The sequence below is a fragment of the Bos indicus genome, chromosome 26 (assembly GCF_029378745.1).
Source record: "Bos indicus isolate NIAB-ARS_2022 breed Sahiwal x Tharparkar chromosome 26, NIAB-ARS_B.indTharparkar_mat_pri_1.0, whole genome shotgun sequence".
NCBI classification, from domain to species: domain Eukaryota; kingdom Metazoa; phylum Chordata; class Mammalia; order Artiodactyla; family Bovidae; genus Bos; species Bos indicus.
This window is the reverse complement of record NC_091785.1, coordinates 24998499-25010876: the sequence shown is the minus strand read 5'-3', so window position 1 is coordinate 25010876 and position 12378 is coordinate 24998499. Positions and strand designations below refer to the sequence as shown.

Genomic DNA, 12378 nt, shown 5'->3' with positions numbered 1-12378 from the left:
AGTCCACGGGGTCGCAAAGAGTCGGACATGACTGGGCAGCTGAAACTTTCACTGACTTGCACACTCTTTCCCTTCACCTGTCTGCTCTGTGTCTAATGTTGGGACAACTGACAGATCATGAGTCTTTAAGGCAAGACCCACCTCCTCTCCCCGCTTCCCCAGAGGAAATGTGCTCCCCTGCTCTCTGCCCACCTTTCCTTCCCCAAGTGACAATGATTGGAAGGAACTCAATGAATATGAATGGCACTGGGGAGATGCGTACCAGGAAACCCAGACCCAGGAGCGATCTTGTTACTGAGCTAGGGGAAAGCTGAAAGAAAACGCAATCCATTCTACCTAATGTTCACTCGCCCTGACAGCTCATCTCTCCCACACACTCATTCCCCCAAATATTTATCTATCTTGCTTCCTCTCTGGGTACACAATGGCCCTAGCTAGCTTGAACGGAGATGACATTCTCCTGAAAAACGTCTTTTGCAGTGATGTGTGCACTCCGTTATTTTGGGAGCAGCCGACATCACTACAGGATGGCTATTTAGAGTCCCTGGGGCATCCTTCGGGTGCAAAATGCCTCTGTCCTTCTTCATTCTCCATCTCTGTCCCACTCAGGTGGGCAAAACACAGCCTGCTTCAAGGTGACCTTAGTAGGAGGGAGAGGACAGCCCTCCCAGGTACCTACAGAGGACACCCCAGCTTTTTGACCCCTTAGGAAGCTGCCGGTGGCTCTGCTTTCTCCTCTGGAGCCCCTATCCCAGTCCCTGTTCCCTGCTTGAAACAGCACCTTAAATCCACTTCCCACTTCCCAGGGGTCTGCTTCCTGCTCACATCTTACCAAGTGTTCTCAGGATAAGTCAAAGTGTTAATCGCTCAGTCATGTCCAACTCTTTGTGATCCTATGGACTATGGCCTGCCAGGATCCTCTGTCCTTGCGATTCTCCAGGCAAGAATACTGGAGTGGGTAGCCATTCCCTTTTCCAGAGGATCTTCCCCTCCAGGGATCAAACCCATGACTCTTACATTACACACAGACTCTTTACTTGCCTGAGTCACCAATTTCTGACTGTGGTTTTCCCCAACAGATTTAAGGTAAGGCAAAGGAAGAACACAAGGAGCAGCCCCATAACCACCCAAGAAAGGAGCTGAGATGGGCAGATTGAAATCACCCTTGCAGTGGTAGGGCCAGCACCACTGACTCAGGGGATCAAGATAGCTAAGTGCTCAGAGGGCCATTCAGGGCCCAGGCTCTGATGGGGACCTTGATTTTATTCCTCACCCACAGACATTAAGGAACAAAGGCCAGCAGACTTCTGCAGAATGGAGAGTAACAGAGACTCCACCAGACACACAGGGTGAGCCTGGGCAGCCCGTGGATGTGTCCTTCCTGCTGACTGGACAGGTTTTAGCAGGGTCTGGTTTAAGGAGGCCCTAACACGCCCATCTCCACATAATCTCCCATCCTATTTTCTTTTTAGGCTTTTTTTTCTGTCTGAACAGAACAACCCTGTGCCTTCCTTTTTCTGAAGCTACTCTGCAAATCTCAGGGCCCAGAAATAACTTCTGGCTTCCTCCTTTTAGGCCTCCTGTTCTCACACCCTGTTTTTCTGAAGTATAAGCAGGTTCAGCATTTTAGCACCTACTTGAGTTAGAATTCATCACCATCCAAGAGGATCCCTGCTCTGTCCAAAGCTGCCTGGTTGGTCATCCAGAACAAATCAGATGCAGATGCAAAGCTTCGCTTCCAGACCCCCCTTCAAGTGCTTACATGTGAGATTATTCTGCCCCAGAAGGGCCAGTCTGGGAGGAGGACAGAGAACACTGCCCATCGAAAGGGCCCCAGGAAGGTTTCCCTAGGTTCCCCATCTATCCTTGGGGAGACCTCCCTGTCAATCTATAGCCACCTGCCTCACTCTGTCTGCACCCCTCTCCTCCCTCCAGCTAGGTCTCTCCTCTCAATAAGACCCCTCGCTCAGCCTCTTGATCCTCAGCTCATGACCACATTTAGCCGCTAATGAGCCCCTCAGACCTTCTGTCCTGCCTTTACTCACACTCCAGCCCCCATTCCCTGCACCCAGAACCACCCAGAACCCTCTGATCAGAGGACCTGGCAGCCCTGTCTGCAACCCCAGGGGTCAGCCATAAGCCCCACATTCTGCCCAGCTTCACCCTCCCACAGCCCTTCTCCACAATAAATCTCATCCCCACCCAGCCAGGGCTTCTCTAGTAGCTCAGTCAGTAAAGAACCTGCTTGCAATGCGGGAGACCTGGGTTTGATCCCTGGGTTTGGAAGATCCCCTTCAGGAGGGCATGGCAATCCACTTCAGTATTCTTGCCTGGAGAATCCCATGCACAGAGGAGCCTAGGCTACAGTCCATAGGGTCGCAAAGAGTTGGCCACGACTGAGGGACTAAGTACCCACCCAGCCAGGGCACAGATCCAGATCCAGACCCAGGCGGCAGCGTCATCTTTGACGCCCTGCGCTCGCTCATCCCCCTGACCATCCACCAGTGAATCCTGCAGATTCTGACTCCCACAGAGGTCCCGCGTGCACGTGCTCTCTTCCCCACCCCAGTGTCTCCGGAATCAGCCTCTCTGATGTGTCCATGCCCATGGCCCCAGCTTCCCGTCCTCCAGAGGAGACAGTGGAACAAGTACACCACTCCCTCCCTGGCTTGATGTCCCCAGTGACTCTCCCAGCACTTGAAATAAAATCCGGACTCCCTCCTGTGATCCACGTAGTCCTGCTAATCCTCAGCTCACCCTACATGCTTAACGTCCTACCACACTCTCCATGAACAAATGCCTCCTTCATATATTGTATGTTACTCTCCAACTTCCTGTGCTTCTTAAGGAAGAATGGAAGCATTCCCCGGGCGCGTGCTCACAGTCGTCCTGATAGTGATCAGACATCTACACTGCCCAGTAGCACTTGCCCACTTCTCCAACCAAAGCAGAAACTAAGTGCATCATCTCTGCTCTCTAGTCACGTTTTCTACCTGGGGCTTAAGCCTTACCTCCCAACATCATCCCTTTTTCTAAATTCACGGTATTTTCTAACCGTGTCCCTATTCACTACGCAGCAGAAAAGTAAGGCAGGCGGAAGTAATGGAAACTCTTTGGTGCCCTCTTGTGGTCACAGCTAGTTAGCCGGCTGAGATGTGCCCATAAGAAGGTAGGCTTTTCTGTTGCTTTTGGAGAAGGAGAAGGCTGCTCTGGGGTCTCTACAATGGGGAGCTTCAAGCTGGGGAGGGAAGTACTTTCAGGTACCAATCCTAGATAGATAGATAGATAGATAGATAGATAGATAGATAGATAGATAGATAGATATAGATAGATATAGATAGATAGATAGATAGATATAGATAGATAGATAGATCTCTATGGTGGATATATATATATCCACCATCCACAGGGGGAGGAATCCAGATCAAAATCCTTTCCAGCCAGCATCTGAGTCTCAGATTCCTGTTTCCTAAAATAAGGGTAATAACTCCAGCCCAACCACCCAAGTAAGTGTGAAGTAACCATGAGATGGAGACTGAGTACTGGATCTACTGAATATATGTATGTATGCGTGTGTGTGTGTGTGTGTGTGTGTGTGTGTATATATTCCAGCATTCAACCTTGATACATTCTAAACGTTTCTCCTGTCCCCACACCCTTGCTATTCATACGAGTTTTCTGGAATCACCGAATGAGTCAGGCAGGATGGGGAGGAGGATGGATTGGGGGTGATGTGTGTCTGACAAAGAGGTGCCCATATGCCATTCATCGTCATACAGAAACGTCCTGGAGAAAACGTCAGCAGCAAGCTGTTGCAAGTGGTGAAGCAGAAAGGTCGTGGTGGTTGGGGGCGGGGGGCGGGGGCGGGTGGTGTTGTCACCGTCCTGGGGAAATTCAAGGGCAGATGTTGGGTTCTGGCATTTGCCCAGATGAAAAGCCAAGAATCTGTGATTAAGAAAACTAACCCTAATCTCCTGTGTTTCCAATACGTCTAGAGCCCCTAACTTTAAAATATTCCTCTTTGCACCCCTGGAACTTATTAAACTGTTGGACACCAACAGGTACTTAAGAAATAGGCAGTGCATGACTGAGAGTGAGTGAATTTGAAGGAATAAGTGAATTTGATTTTGAGGAAATGTGTGCAACTCTACAAGCCTCTAGCTCTGAAGCTGCTTACTTTCTAGTCCTGCCCAAGCCCCTGAAGACCCTATTCTTGTCCTCTGTAAGCCTGAGCTTTTTCATCTCTCTTATTTTGACTACAGTGGGAAAAGGTCATGGCTCACTTTGTCGTAAGTGCCTAGAGTCTTGAAATCCCTCTGTGCACAGCTAATTTTGCATTGTCTGCCCATCACATTGCTTAAACTGAATAAAGAAAACATGCCTGCTTCCAACAGTGAAAATGGATAACCTTTTCCCTCAAACCAACAGTTCTTAACTCTGGTTGGACATTAGAATAAACTGAGAAGCTTATGCACACATACACACACACAAACATACACACACAATCAGTCCTCAGGACCCATCCCAGAGCTATTACATTGAACTTTCTAGGGGTAAGGGCCTGGGCATCAGTATTTTTCCAAAGCTCCCAATATACATGTGTGCATGCTAAGTCATTTCAGTCGTGTCTGACTCTTTGCCACGCTATGGACTGCAGCTCACAGGCTCCTCTGTCCTTAGGATTCTCCAGGCAAGAATACTGGAGTGGGTTGCCATGCCCTCCTCCAAGGGATCTTCCCAACCCAGGGACTGAACCCACATCTCTTTTTCTCGTGCACTGGCACCACCCAGGAAGCCCCCTGATATGCATCCAGGGTTAAAAATTGCTGCATGAAGGAGTGGACCCTTGCCCAGAAAGCACAGCCTCACTGACAATGCAGGATGAAGCGGTAGGCTTTAATGTTGCCTTCCAAGCACCCTGAGACTCGGACCAGGAAGAAAGGGAGGATCCTGAGCCCTAGGCTGGTAAAGATTTCCAGTTCTCACTCCTCCTTGAGCACCTCTCTTGCTGATGGCCAAGAGGGGGATGGGACCCCAAAGGGCTAGATCTGCCTTGTCTGACTTAGGAATTTAGGAATAGTTTCCAGCAGGTGGACTGGCATCAGCACAGGCTCCAGGGTGGCCCTGCCAGGTCCAGCTGGCTTGGACAGAGAGCCATGGTAATGGTTAAGGGACGGAAAGACCTTCTTTTCACAGCACTAACTGGGTGGAAACTGGGCTTGCAATGCAAATAATCTGACATTTGGGGGGTGCTGCATAAGGAACCCACTATTCATTTAAAATTATGTTTTCAACAGCCGCTCATGTATTTCAAACACAGCACATGAACCTAAATTCAATCTGCTGCGTTGTAATTTCTTGCTTTTAATTTAAGGCCCCCAGGCCTCAACTAATTTAAGGGACAATCTGGTGATGACAAGGAGACCATCTTCTTACAAAAATGTCACCAGCATAGGGGACTACTTCACAAATGTGGAGCACAGTTGAGACTTTCCAAATCTTACCTACAGTTTCGGAGTCTTTTAAAGCTATGCACCTGAGCCATAAAAAATAAAGTCTGTCTACTAGGTAGCAAATCATGGTGGTGCCCATCACTTCTAGTCTCCACCAGATCGTTTGTTCTCTGTAATGTCTCTGCGCTCTTACACATTAGACGGCTGCCTTTGAAACCACGGGATAAGCATGAGCACAGATCATCCCTTTGTCATGTTCAAACAGTGATCTGACCGTGTCCCGCTGGCTCTTGGTGAGAACGGCAGACTTCGGATCATCAGTAAGCCCCATGCTGAGATCAGAAGTCCACCCCAGGCACAGGGTACCAATGGCTTGTCACAGATGGATGGGAGAATTGTCAAGCTGCCTCTCTGTGTCTGACAGAGACACTGGGGAGAAGGCCTGTTTTAGGACTCCCTGCAGGATGCTCTGATCTGCAGGCCAGGAACCTGGAGGTGCTGCCTCAGAAGGCAGAGTGGCACTCACCTTGACTGCATCACCCAGAGTCAAGCAGGTGCTCTGAGCTGGTCACCCTGGGGTGCCCCTACACAGAGCGGAGGCCTTGAGAGGACTCTCAGTCCATAATGGAGGGAAGTTACAGCAGTGAACCCTGGCTCTCCGAGGGCTCATCCCTGCGAGCTGCTGAGAAGTAATCTATGCTTTCAAAAGACCTCGACTTTCCCTTGCCTCACCCTCAACCCTCATCCTCACTGCTTTCCCCACTGTCCTCAAAAAGTGCTTGCCACACAGAACTCATAATAAATAAAGTTCCCAAAGAGCAAATAAGCAATCCCTCATTAAAAGCCAACCCATAAGATAAGAGAGAGAAAAATCCAGGCTGGATCCCCCTCTTCTTTCAGAACTTTTGGTTAGAACTCATTCATTCATTGTCAGTGCCTGTTCCCTGACATCACTGCCTTGATGGGGCTTCGCCTGGCCCTTGCAGAGGGAAGAACAAAACAGAAGTTGCTGCTGGGCAGAGTCTGACAGATTCTTACATGAACCCTTTTCTTTGCTAGAAGAGAGAATCGAAAGGCAGAGAATTAGGGAGACCCCACAGAGAAGGCTTTCAGTAAACGTTGGTTCGGTGGCAAACAGAACAGCCCTGTCGCAGAGCATGCCGTGAGTCCCCGACGGTGCCCCGTCCAAACGAGAGCCCTGTGGGGACGCAGCCTTCCTGCTCAGATGCTCCGTCCTTTGAGCCTACAGGTTTCGCTGGAACCCGCTCCTAAGTGTCACCCTGGCTCGATGAGCTGGAGAGACCCCTGAATGTAACCCGCCTGTGGAGAGCCTGAGGCCCTCTGAGTGCCTGAGAAGAGGTGAAGGGAAACCATCTCAGCTTTGGCCCATGCGGAGTCAGGGGTGAATGTGCCCTGTGCTGCGAGATGGGGCCGGCAGGGGTTGTGAGCTCCTAGTGAAAGTGGAGAGGGAAGCACTGGGATTGACCGCAGAAACAGTCTAGGCCCCGCTCTGCCCTCCAGGGCTGACTACCTGAGTGACGGTGGGCACGTTAGGTCACTTCTTCCCCTAAACACTGTCTGTAGTAGTGTCTCCCAAAGTATACTCGCCAGAACACTCCTTGCGGTCCATGTAACACTGTCCTATAAAAATGTTCAGGTATCCCTGCTTCCAAGCTAGTCTTTCACAGTGTGAAAGAGAGCTACAGTGCATCTTGGTGTCATAAGGCTCTGAGTGTTCCTACAGCGGATGCACCTGTTTCCGCCAGCATTGTCCACCTGTGTTTGACAATGACCATGCAGCCTTTTTTCACAGGAGCATCTCCAGGGCAACTAATTTGGAAGAAGGCCGGTGTACAGAGTGATTCTCAACCTCTCCCTGAGGGGCAATGTTGCCCCCAGGGAACATTGTGCAATGTTTGCAGACCTTTGGGATTGTCACAGCTGGAGGTGGGCGGGTTGCTAATGACATCTGATGATCTGAGGCCATGGATACTGATAAACATCCACCATAGCCAGGACAGCCCCCCACAACTAAGTGTTACCCAGTCCAACATGTCAGTAGGGTCAAGACTAAGAATCTGGTCTACAGCCATTTCAACATTCTCTCACCATTCACTCTCTTTTCACCTCTGGCAACCAAACCAGCCCTGCTTCCCTGGGTTCACCCACCTGCCATCTACCTACCTATCCCGAAGCCTTTTCTCATGTCTTGTCCAGCTTGACCTTTTGCAGCACTTGGCGTTGATGATCTCCCTGTTGTTCTTGAAACCCTTTCCTTAGCTTCTGAGACCTTTCTCCTGGTTCTTCTTCAGCCTCTCTGGCTTTGCTCCCTTCCTCCATCCATGTAAATGGAGGATGCAACCTCTTCTCCAAGCCTCTTCTCTCTGGTTCTCCCCTCTTTCCCTGGATGACCATATCTCAAGTGACCACAGAAGCCAGAGACAGCTTCTGCATTTGAACTCCCTGGGAAACCTGGATGAGTAGGAGATGGTTCTGCTTTGGGAGAACTAATTTAGAGAGGGCAGTGAGTGTACTAGTCTGCTCAGGCTGCTGGAACAAAATGCTACAGATTGGGTGGATTAAATAATAGAAATTTATTTTCTCAAAGTTCTGGAGGCTGGAAATTCACAATCAAGGTGTTGGCAGATTTGGTTTCTCCCGAGGCCTCTCTCCTTAGCTTACAGATGTCTGCCTAATTACCTCTTCTTGTAAGGACACCAGTCAGACTGGATTAAGCCCACCTAAACAGCCTCGTTTTATCTTAATCATTTCTTTAAAGGCCCTATCTCCAAATACAGTCAAATTCTAAGGTGTTGTGGTTAGGGCCTCAATATATAAATTTGGGGGTAAGTAAACTCTTTCCTGGAAAAGGAAATGGCAACCCACTCCAGTATTCTTGCCTGAGAAATCCCATGGACAGAGGAGCCTGGCAGGCTAAAGTCTATGGGTTTGCAAAGAGTCAGACACAACTAAGCAACTAACACACACAAAACCTTTCTTCCCATCCTTCTCCTCTTCTCCCTCTCTCCAGCAGGTAAAACTGAATTTCCATGAGGTCAATGTACACACCATCAACATGAGATATTTCGGGTACTTGATCTATGCTGAGTTGATGGCAGGTACAATGTCAATTTCAGAGGATACTGAGCTTGTAGAGAGCTGAGAAGCTCCACTGGTAGGCAACAGGGGGTAGGGTGGAGCTTCTGAGACCACCTTGGACACATACCTGGAAAAGGAGTAGATATCTCAGAGCACACAGGCCACACAGAAGCTTGAATCCTGAAGTAGGTGAGATGTGCCCAGAGTTATGCTGAGCAGCGAGAGAGGGTGAAGGTAGCAGAGGGTTCACACCATGGAGGCAAGAGAGCAAGAAGGCTGAAAGTGAAGTCAGATCCAGTTAGAGCTTAGAGGAGCAAGAAGGCTAGAATGACGGATGTGGGCTTTCCCCTGTAGATGTTACAAAACCATCCAAAACTGTAGAGTCTAGGAATGTCACAGTGAGGGAGGGAAGAGGCCTGCTTAATGCAAGAGATTAATCCAAAAGATAGCATAAGGTTGCAAACAGCCAGAGACTTAGGGGTGACATAAGACTTCCCGCAATACTCTGCTCAAAGTCAAGGTCAAAAAGGCTTATGATCTCAGTCTGAATACCCTCCCCCAAAATATCAGAACATCACATGACTCACCAGCTTCAAGCCACTAATCAAAGTACAAAGACCAACCTCATGCCAACAAAAATCAATTTCTGTTGTGCCCTTTGCTTTACAAATGATCTAGATTTTCCGAGTGCCGTGGATGTGAAAAGGTAACTTTTCCAATAAGATTATTTCATGCAAGAAACAGTCTCCTTTTCAATAAATAGTTTTAAACCATTCTCCCTGGTTTCTGAATTACACTACACTCTGAAGATATATAAATATCGGGTAGCCGTTTTATTTCCTGTGAGTGGGGAGCTTTGGTTTAATAAGGAGGAGAGAGGCGGGGTGATAGGCTGTTGGAAGGAAGCAAGATCTATTAGATCATCTCGGCCATCTCGCTGGGCCTGCCCGAGATTGCTCCCAGCTGCACTGGCATATTCACTGCTGCTCAGGCTAGTCCAGTTTTAAATGATTTAAGGGTAATATATTAAAGGCTCATGACCAGCTATAAAGAGGTGCTTCTTCCTGAGACACTAGCAAAGGCTTGGCTGTAATTTTAGATGGATGCTCATCCCACCGGAGGTCAGGGGGCACCTAGCTGTCCTTCAGGCTGTATCACATCAGGGCCACAGAGGTCACATCCATTTGGACTGTGGTCGCCATTCAAAAGAGAGTACCAATGCCGTGTGCATTTATCAAAATTCAAAAGCAACCATGAGCTGTGTGCATTCTTATTGTCCATGACACTCCGTACAGGTAGGTTTCAAAAGGAACAGACAGACATCACAGAAAGGTGCCGAGCAAATTCTGGAACTGATAATATAACTGAAACCAAAAACTTACTACAGGGTTTTAATCATAGATTTTAGTAAAAAAAAAAAAAGAAAAGAAAGAAATCAGTGAACTTGAACATAGGTAAACTGAAATTATCTAGTCTGAGGAGTAGGGAAAAAATAATGAAGAAAAATGAACAGAACCTAACAAATCTGTGGAAAACATAAGTGTAACAACATACACAATCAAAACAGCATATATTTTGGGCACAAAAACAGAACTATGAATCTGTGGAACAGAATAGACAGCTCTGAAATAACCCCACACACCTATAGTCAATCAGTCTTCAACAAAGGAGATAAGAAAACACAATGGAGAAAAGACAATCTCTTTAGCAAATGGTGTTGGAAAACTGGAGTCACATGAAAAGCAATAAAATTAGAATACACCCTCACACCATACACAAAAATAAAATAGCTAAAGACTTAAATATAAGCCATGACATCATAAAACTCCTAGAAGAGATCATAGGCAAAACATTCTCTGACATAAATCAGGGCAATGTTCTCTTAGGTCAGTCTCCCAAGCCAAAAGGAAATAAAAGCAAAAAGAAACAAATGCAGCCTAATCGAACTTAAAGGCTTCTGCACAGGAAACGAAACCACAAATGAAACAAAAAGACGATCTATGGCATGGGAGAAAATGTTTGCAAACGATGAGACCAACAAGAGCTTAATCTCCAAACTATACAAACAGGTCAATTAAAAAAAAAAAAAAGGACAGCTGGCCAATAGGCACATAAAAAGATGCTCAACATTGCTAACTATTAGAGAAGTGAAAATCAAAACTAAAATGAAGTACTGCCTCACACAAGTCAGAATCAGTTCAGTCGCTCAGTCATATCCAACTCTTTGTGACCCCATGGACTGCAGCACACCAGGCCCCCCTGTCCATCATCAACTCCTGGAGTTTACCCAAACTCATGCCCATTGAGTCGGTAATGCCATCCAACCATCTCATCCTCTGCCATCCCCTTCTCCTCCTGCCCTCAATCTTTTCCAGCATCAGGGCCTTTTCAAATGAGTCAGCTGTTCGCATCAGGTGGCCAAAGTATTGGAGTTTCAGTTTCAACATCAGTCCTTCCAATGAACACCCAGGACTGATCTCTTTTAGGATGGACTGGTTGGATCTCCTTGCAGTCCAAAGGACTCTCAAGGGTCTTCTCCAACACCACAGTTCAAAAGCATCAATTCTGTATCCTGCATCGAACCTGAATTCTTGGGGCTGGTGCACTGAGATGACCCAGAGGGATGGTACTACGGGGAGGGAGGAGGGAGGGGTGTTCAGGATGGGGAACACGTGTATACCTGTGGCGGATTCATGTTGATGTATGGCAAAACCAATACAATACTGTAAAGTAATTAACCTCCAATTAAAATAAATAAATTTATATATTTTTTAAAAAATAAAAAATAAAATTATATTAGAAATAAAAAAAAAAGCATCAATTCTTCAGCGCTTAGCTTCCTTTATATAGTTCAACTCTCACATCCATACATGACTACTGGAAAAACCATAGCCTTGACTAGATGAACATTTGTTGGCAAAGTAATGTCTCTGCTTTTTAATATGCTGTCTATGTTGGTCATAACTTTCCTTCCAAGGAGTAAGTGTCTTTTAATTTCATGGCCACAGTCACCATCTGCAGTGATTTTGGAGCCCCAAACACTAAAATCTGTCACTGTTTCCACTGTTTCCCCATGTATTTGCCATAAAGTGATGGGACCAGATGCCATTATCTTCGTTTTCTGAATGTTGAGCTTTAAGCCAACTTTTTCACTCTCCTCTTTCATTTTCATCAAGAGGCTCTTCAGTTCTTCTTCGCTTTCTGCCATAAGGGTGGCATTATCTGCATATCTGAGGTTATTGATATTTCTCCCGGCAATCTTGATTCCAGCTTGTGTTTCTTCCAGCCCAGTGTTTCTCATGATGTACTCTACATATAAGTTAAAAAAGCAGGGTGACAATATACAGCCTTGACGTACTCCTTTTCCTACTTGGAACCAGTCTGTTGTTCCATGTTCTGTTCTAACTGTTGCTTCCTGACCTTCATACAGATTTCTCAAGAAGCAGGTCAGGTGGTCTGGTATTCCCATCTCTTTCAGAATTTTCCACAGTTTGTTGTGATCCACACAGTCAAGGGTTTTGTTAATGTCAATAAAGCAGAAGTCGATGTTTTTCTGGAACTCTCTTGCCTTTTCAATGATCCAATAAATGTTGGCAATCTGATCTCTGGTTCCTCTGCCTTTTCTAAAACCGAGTCAGAATGGCCATCATCAAAAAAGTCTACAAATAATAAGTGCTAGAAAGGGTATGGAGAAAAGGGAACCCTCCTACACTATTGGTGGGAATGTAAATTGATGCAGCTACTGTGAAGACCAATATGGAGGTTCCTTAAAAAACTAAAAATAGAGCTACCATATGATCCCACAATCTCACTCCTGGGCGTACAC

At 46.9% G+C, this 12378-nt stretch overlaps 1 long non-coding RNA gene across 5 annotated transcripts in view; it reads right to left on the bottom strand.

Moving 5' to 3' along the window:
- Positions 1-12378, bottom strand: part of LOC139179975 (uncharacterized) — a 106819-nt gene that overhangs the window by 27419 nt on the left and 67022 nt on the right. For 4 of the 5 annotated variants that reach the window (XR_011564276.1, XR_011564277.1, XR_011564275.1 and 1 more), the window contains one exon: positions 1-12378. This exon is cut by the window's left edge. This is a non-coding gene — a long non-coding RNA (uncharacterized lncRNA). The other variant, XR_011564278.1, reaches the window with a different exon arrangement.